Raw genomic sequence first — 8,078 nt, 5'->3', positions numbered from 1 at the left:
TTGTTTAAACAGAGAGGGGGAGATGTTGAGAGCCACAGCCGAAGGGGCCCCAGCAAACTTCCAGCTGCCGGCTGATGATTGGCTCACAGCGGCCCCAGCAACATCTAGCTGATTGGCTCCTCTGCGGTGATGCTCATTGGGCTGTTTCCCTGCCCTTTCAGACCACGGAGCTGCTCATTGGGGGACTTTTTTGGCTCCACCCACGTGACCCAGCCAATCGGCCTCAAGAGCAGGAGGATTGTGGGAGGTGGGGAGAAGCTTGTGTGGGAGAGAGAGGCTTGTGGAAAGCTGGTGGTGGCAGTTGGGGCTCTGAGGGTTTTTCCTGAGAGGCTGTTTTGTTTGGCGTGTGTGGTTCTAAAAATAAAGTTAGTTTCTTTTGACAAGTGGCTCCTGATTGTGCCCAGCCAGACTGCGGCAAGCCCTGGTAAGATCACATTTACTCTTCACCTACAATGTGCTGGGGATTCACAGATATGATCCCCTAATGAACCTGCAAGACAAGCATTATTATCCCCATTTAACAGATGGGGAAATTAGCACTCAAACAACACAAGTATTTTGCTCAACATCTGCTGGCCCCATTGCTCGTGATTGGTGGAACTTGCATCCAGCTCTGACAAGAGTCAGGAACCTTGGTTTTGTTTTCATTACACCATGACACATGCTTCTCACTGTCTGATACTCCTTCTCTCATTTCTCCTATGCTTCAGGGCTCCACAACTGCGTGAATCTTATAAAGAAATCTCTAATAGGCAGTTCAGGAAATATTTTCTAAAATTTAAGAAATCACAATGTTGAGATACACAGTATCATAAACATTATCTTCGAGTGTTAACTCAAGGCAATAAAAAAGTTGATGGGTAAAGAAAACTAAACAATATAATACCTTGAAGGCAAAGGAAACACTACTTTTTTCTTGGCAATACCAGGGATCAAACCCAGGACCTAGAGCACACTAACTCCTGAGTCCATAATTTTTTTTTTTTAATTGAAAAGCCATAACACTTGAAGGGAACTTAAAGACACAATTAGCAACAAATGTGTGAGAGGAAAAAAAAAAAAAAGGATTCTTAAAGTCATTTTCTAATGATATATATCTTTAAACACTTGTTACTATGAAACTGCACATCATTTGTCTTCTACATGTAGACAGGCAGGACAAACTAGAGCATGTATCAGCAAATTGAGATTTTAGTATTACCACATTTTCAAAAATTAAGAGCATAAAGTTTAAAATATATACTATCATTTATTCCAGTAGGAGTTGCATTAACTATTTGGGAAATTAAATACAAAACAGAAAAAAATGAGAAGTCAGATTGACATTTCTAAATGCTGGAGTTTATTCCTAAAAAATAGGCCTATGCACAAAAAGGTGTGTGTGTGTGTGTGTGTGTGTGTGTACTTTTTCCTACACTTTCCCATATAGTCTTAAGTTTTAAGAGCATTATTGCTCTAAGCATACACTGGTGGACAGGAAGGAAACTTTTTAGTCAAAATCACATAATAAGGGTCTGGGATTGTGGCTCAGTGGTAGAGTGCTTGCCTAGCATGCATGAGGCACTGGGTTCGATCCTCAGCACCAAACAAATGTAAAATAAAGATATTGTGTCCACCTAAAAATTTTTTAAAAAGACTTAAGAATAAATATTTTTAAAAACACACACATAATCAGAACCTTCTACCAGTTGGATCTTCATAATCCTGCCACCCCACTATGTGAGCCTGTATACCACCCCCTACACACCAGCCCTGTATATACCAGGGCTGAGAGCCAAACCATGAGGAACATTACAGGTGCAACTCAGGCAGAAGTGCCAGGGAGGGAGCCTAAAAGGAACTATCTGGAAGACAAGAAAACTGGAAATGCAGAGAGTCACAAAGACCAAAAAGGGAACAAGAAACAAAAGGAGGGTGTTTGTTCCATGATGGTCAGAGAGGGATGAAGTGCCAACACAGGCTGAAAAGTAATGTCAAATGGCAATCTCAATGGAGGGGTCAGGAGAGAGTCAGATGAAAAGAGGCTCAGGAAAGGTTGGAAGAGAGGCCTGTAAACACAAATGCTCTCAAGACATTTGTTCATATTCCACTTTGGATCATAAGCTCAAGAGTGGAGCCTACTTCCCCTCCCACAGTCATGAGCAGTGAAAATACAGGTCACTTAATGTCAGTCCACAAGAAGCACATTGCCACTTCAACAGCCCAAGGAGACCCAACTATGACTTAACCTAAGTCCCACAAGGTTTGATTCCACATACCCAAAATCACACCTCTAGTCTGTCACCAAAAGCATAACATAAAACAGACTTCAACCATAAGCAGGCAATTATTTGCCTAGATATCTGATGTAGTGCAAGGTTAGTTCACTACAATTATGTTTTAGTAAGTTCACTACAATCGATATTACAAAAAGGCCCCAATTATCTTTTTTCCCAGAAACACATTTCTCCAATTACGTACTGCATGCTGAAACAAAAAAATTATTCAGATCGTAATTACAATTATCCTTTGAAATAAAATATTTGACTGATTGCCAAAAGTAACTTAATGTATAAATGCGTGACTGCATATTAAACATACATGCTATTTTGCTCCAGAGATCATCTATTTAAGTCAAGACTTTTTAAAATCCAGTCCACAAAAAAGAAGAAAGATCATTTAGCTCTACGAATCTAAACAAACAGCTATCGGTAAAGAGCCAAACCCAAGGGTGAGTGTGTAGCTCATTAGTTGAAAGTACAAGCTTGGAATGTATGGGGACCCTGGATACAATGCCCAGCACCAAAAAAAAAAAAAAAAAGATCAAACAACTAGAAAATAAAGGTTTATTATAATAATACAATCCACAATGCTGTCAGTACACTCATGAATAAACTCCCCCACCTTCAGATGTGCCTTTAGAAAATGTGGAGAGCCTAAGCAAACAGACTTGACTGGTATTGCTTAAAACCACAATCATATTTGATTTTTATCAGCCTATCAAAGTACAAAACATTTCACTTCAATTTCTACAAAATAGGCAGCCAACCTCAATGTCCTACATCTCCACAAAAAAGTAGCTATGAACATGTCGCTGCAGGATGGCAGGCACCACAAAGCCACTGGTCCCTACATGGAGCCAGGAGAGAATCTGCTGCTCTATATTCTCAACCAGGCCTCCCCGACCACACAAATTTGGGGGGGGGGGGAATACAAATTAAAGTCAAGAGTGCTTGCTGTGCAAACACAGCTTGTAGCTCAGAACCTTGGCCCCTGTCCCAAACTGATTATCATCCCTTAACAGAAAGTCCGGAGCTGCCACAGCCGGACAGGCTCCCAGAAAAGCAAGCCACTTAAATTCATATCTGCATACTCAGAAAGGGCTGATGAGAATTTAACCAGCTAAGACTGCACTGAGGACCAAACACTACTGCCAGGTTTTTCTCTCTTGAGGTACTGACAGGCAAGAGCTATCAGAGCAGAAGATATGAAAACACCAGGCTGTTTTCCAAGAACCCTGATTGGCCTCACTCAAGGCTGCTGCCAAGTTTGCTGGTGAGTCTGCCCTGAAATACTGTAAAACTGCTCTCTTGACCTCAGAAAATACTAAAGCCTTCGGCTAAAAACTGTGGAAAGTACTCATGTGTTGTGATGTCTGTGAGGCAGGCACTGCCTTGACCAAACCTGACTAATCACAACAAGGCACATAGTTTTTAAAGCACCTTACCTTTAAAAAATATATTTTTTAAGACTATTGAAAGATGTTTGACTCAAACAGCTATTTGTACACTTAAGTTCATAGCAGCATTCTTCACAACAGCCAAAAGGTACAAACAACCCAACTGTCCATCACTAATAATGAATGAATACATAATGTGATATATACATACAATAAACATACATGTATGAACATATAGAAACAAAATGTGATATATACAAAGTGGTATATGCATATAATGGAATATTATTCAACCTTAAAAAGGAAATTCTGATACAAGATATAATGTGTAATGACCTTGAAAACTAAGTGAAACAAGTCAGACACAAAAGGCCAAATACTGTATAATTAATTTATATGAGTACACAGAGTAGCCAAATTCACAAAGAGGATGGACTAGTAGTAATTACCAGGAACTGTAGAAAAAAAAATGGGAATTACTGTTTAATAGGTTGGAGTTTCAGCTTAGAATGACACGAAAGTTCTGGATAGTGGTAATAGTTGCATAACAAATAAATGTACTAAATACCACTGAATTGCACACTTAAAAATGGTTAAAATTCTATGTTTGTGTATTTTACTGTAATTTTTAAAAATAAAAGATACTGTCCTTTTAAAAACGAATTATAGATTAGGAATTTTCTTAGTCATGTCTTAGAAATATTTTTAAATTATACATACATTCCTGTGTACAGTATATTTAAGAATCCACCCAAATTGTCTTCAGTTTCCATACTTGGCCAAAATCTGATATCCAGTTTCAGTGTAGCAGGCTGAACAGCTGAAAGTTTCCTTCAAATGTCACTTCTGGCATCTTGAGTTGGTATATAATCAATGACTGCATCACCATGTAGGTAACCACCACATTCGCATGACATCAGTGCGTCATTAGAATATGGACTGTTAATGTCCCAAAGACTCATTTTATAATGAGTGAACATTCCAGAAGTATCCTAGAATAAAAATCTCCTGTTTCTAGGGCTGGGCATGTGGCTCAGCAGTACAGTGCAAGCCTAGCATGGGCAAGGCCCTGGGTTCAATCCCCAGTACCACCAAAAAAAAAAAAAAAAAAAAAATCATGGCAAACAACATGAGCTCAACCCAAGGAATTTTGTCATATACTGTTCGCATGCAATGTTCAAAGATGGAATGGCTGGTTACTATGCATTTTAAAAGACTGCTTAAATAAAGGAAGCTCTAACTCTGTACTTCACAGATAACAGCACTGAGGTAGCATGCACCCTAACAATATCAAAGAGCATGCTTATTAACAGCCAACAGCTTCTTGCAGGGAAAGTAGTCCATCATGGGAACCACAGATGCCTTGAGAGAGCAAACATTTCTCACATATTACCTCTGTAAAGATTCTCTGTCATTCTTCGCCGGGAAAGATGCTGAAATTAGTGTGCAGACACTGAAAGCCGAGATGCAGATGGAGATTCAGGAAACAGCTCTGTTATCTTGAAAGCCATTATATCGCACCACTGTCACACTTCTAGAGCCAAGGCTGAAGGACGTATTTTTTCTCCCAACTGGTTATGTGAAGCAGCAAGAACGAGCAAAAATATCAGGGAAAAATTTGTGCAGAGCAACAATCTCACTTCTGTTTCTGCAATTATCTAGATATATTCTCTTCCAAGCAGTACACAAAGCCAGAGAGCAGGATTACTAAAATGAAACTGCATCATCATCACAAGGAAATCTTCAGGTCCAGGAGCTGGACAAAAGACAGGTATTTGACAAAATTCTAATAAGCTGGAGACAAATTACCACTCACAGTGTATTATATTGACAGAGCTAGCCAAAATAATAATACAAAAATAAACAAAACATAGTCAAGTGTGGTGGCATGTGCTTGTAGTCCCAGCAGGAGGATCACTTGAACCCTGGAGTTCTAGACCAGCCTGGGCAAGATTGTGAGATGCCATCTCAAAAAAAAAAAAAAAAAAAATTTAATTAATTATAAAAGCTTTGCCTGTCTCCTCCAGCTCTACTCAAAGGCAACATCTGTCCAATGTCATGAACATTCCCCACACTGATCACAGGTGCTGTGAAATAAGTTCTATTACCACAACACCAAACTTTCAATATAGTTTTAATAATATACTATAAAACTGCTTGAAAAACTTCAGACTTGTATCCCAGAAGTCCATCTGAAGACAAGAAGATTTAACTTTGGCAGTAATATGTCTTTTAGCATTTCATTTTCAACACTTGGTCAAAATGTTCATTTGGTGCATATCCAACATTTACAGAAAAAAGATCAGAGGGATTTATATACACTAAAATGATAACAGTGGTTATCTATGGGTGGTAGGATTACAAATAATTATTATTCTTTCTACTTATACAGTCTTTAAATGAGCAGGAGAAAGAAAAAGAATGGGGGGGGGAGAGTAAAAAGAAGGTCAAAAGGAAAGAAGTTTAAACTTAGATTAAAAGGTAACTGCAGAGCAGCCTTGAACAGTCCACACAGGCTGCAGGGCTCCAGGGGGTACCATTCACACAGACCCTAAAACAGGCCCTGCCACCACCCGCTTACACAGAGCTTGCCAGTGCTGGCGGAGAAAAGATCGCTGCAAGGAAGACAGCTAGCAGTAGAGCACTGATCTACAAGCAGGGTATGACATCTTAATCACTTAAAGCTCTCTAGAAAATCAAGAATTTCAGAACAGACAAATAGCTCCAAACAAGTACACAGAGACACACCTGACATGAATGCACAGAAAACAGAAATGTCTGTTAGGGAGTAGCTCTTCAGTAGTCCTCCTATGAGTATTTTCAAACATTGTTTATGACAAAGTCAACATGGCCTCTTTCCCTAGTATACCAAAGCTCCCCGAGGACAGGAACTGTACCTGCCTAGTTCATCACTGTGTCACCACAGCCAAGTTGGGTTCCTGGATCATATGATCATATAGGCAGCCAGCCAGTACTTTCTCAGTAGGTTTTTGTTTTGTTTTGTTTTGTTTTTTGTCTTTTTACAAATACAGTACATAGCTAGCCATGATGACACAGGCCTACAGGAGGCTGAGGCAGGAGGATTACAAGTTGAGCTGGGCATCTTAACTGTCTCAAAATAAAAATAAGAAGGGCTGAGGATGTGGCTCAGTGGGTTTCATCCCTACTACCACTCAGCCAGCCAACCAACAAACCCAGCTGTGGAATGAGGAACTTTGAGAATTGAAAAATGTAGGACTTCTGCATTTAGGATTAACTCAGAGGAGAACAGTATAAATCACTTGTATCTGGGAAGAATCACTGGTCTAGGTTTTTTTCTGAGCTTGTTGTCCGGGCTCTCCTGGGACCCTGACAGCTTACATAACTTACTTGCTTGGTGAGGGGATGTGGCCGAATGAAGAGGAGGGAGAGATTGCCAGGGAAGACAGAAGGTTGCAGAGGCCTGTGCAGGAGTGGGAGACACTCTTGAGTTTGGTCTTTTTTATAATGTGGGGCTTACAACAGTAGTGAACATGCTATTGTCTCTTAAGGGGGTAAATGGTGTGTACAGAAAGCTCCCCTGCCTTTAGTATATGGCAGGGAGGATGACAAATAGCAAAATGAAAATAAATCTTCCTAAAATGGGAAGCACTCTATGCTACCTCATACTGCTGATGAGTCTTGATTTAACATTTCTGGGTTCCTCTCTATCCTGGGTTATCATCACTGTGATATGAAAGTCAGCTATGGCTTAGGCTCCCTGGCGGGCTTTGAGATGGTGAGATGGGGTCTGGGTCCTTGAGGGCTGTTAGTTAGCTTTCTGTCACTGTGACAAAATAACTGAGAAAATCAACTTAAAGGAGGAAAGATCTATTATGGCTCACTGAGATTTCAGTTCATAATCACTTGGCTCTATTGTTTCTGGACCTTTGGTGAGGCAGAACATCATGGTGGGGAGCATGTGGTGGATCAAAACTGCTGATCTTATAGTGGTCAGAAAGCAGAGTGAGGAAGGGGCCAGGGGCAAGCATATACCCTTCAAAAGTGTGTTCCCAGTGACCACCTTCCTTAGATTAGGCCCCGACTCCTAAGTTCCCACTACCTCCCAGTAGCCCTTTAGCCATGAGTTCATCAGTGATTAATCTACCCACGAAGTCAGAGCTCTCACGATCCACTCATCACGATTTTCCACCTCTGAATACCTCTGCATCGGGGACCCAGCTTTCAATGTATGAGCTTTTGTGTGACATTTCAGATCCAAGCCATAACGGGGGCTCGAGGGAGACAGATATATGTATCTACAGGTAATGTCACCTGCAGGAGGGAGCGTAGGCTCCCCACGTTAGCAGAGTGCACAGAAGGTAACTGGTGACATCCGATAATGCTGATGGATCCGGAAGGGCTCTTTTGGGGGTTTTCTTTTTTCTTTTTTTTTTTTTTT

The 8,078-nt window shown here is 40.5% G+C and overlaps 1 protein-coding gene across 3 annotated transcripts in view; it reads right to left on the bottom strand.

The window, feature by feature from the left end:
* The window catches only part of Sgms1 (sphingomyelin synthase 1), a 289,949-nt gene that overhangs the window by 261,075 nt on the left and 20,796 nt on the right, over window positions 1-8,078 (bottom strand). Inside the window, exon 1 of one of the 3 annotated variants that reach the window (XM_048807435.1) lies at window positions 5,052-5,495. The exons of the other annotated variants lie outside the window; for them this stretch is intronic. The gene's annotated coding sequence lies outside the window, so the exon portion shown is untranslated. Of the gene's footprint in view, window positions 1-5,051; window positions 5,496-8,078 lie in introns of those variants that run through there. 3 annotated transcript variants of the gene reach the window in all.

This window comes from Marmota marmota, unplaced genomic scaffold (genome assembly GCF_001458135.2).
Source record: "Marmota marmota marmota unplaced genomic scaffold, marMar, whole genome shotgun sequence".
Taxonomy (NCBI): domain Eukaryota; kingdom Metazoa; phylum Chordata; class Mammalia; order Rodentia; family Sciuridae; genus Marmota; species Marmota marmota.
The sequence above is the reverse complement of the archived record's forward strand: the minus strand, read 5'-3'. Positions and strand labels throughout refer to the sequence as shown.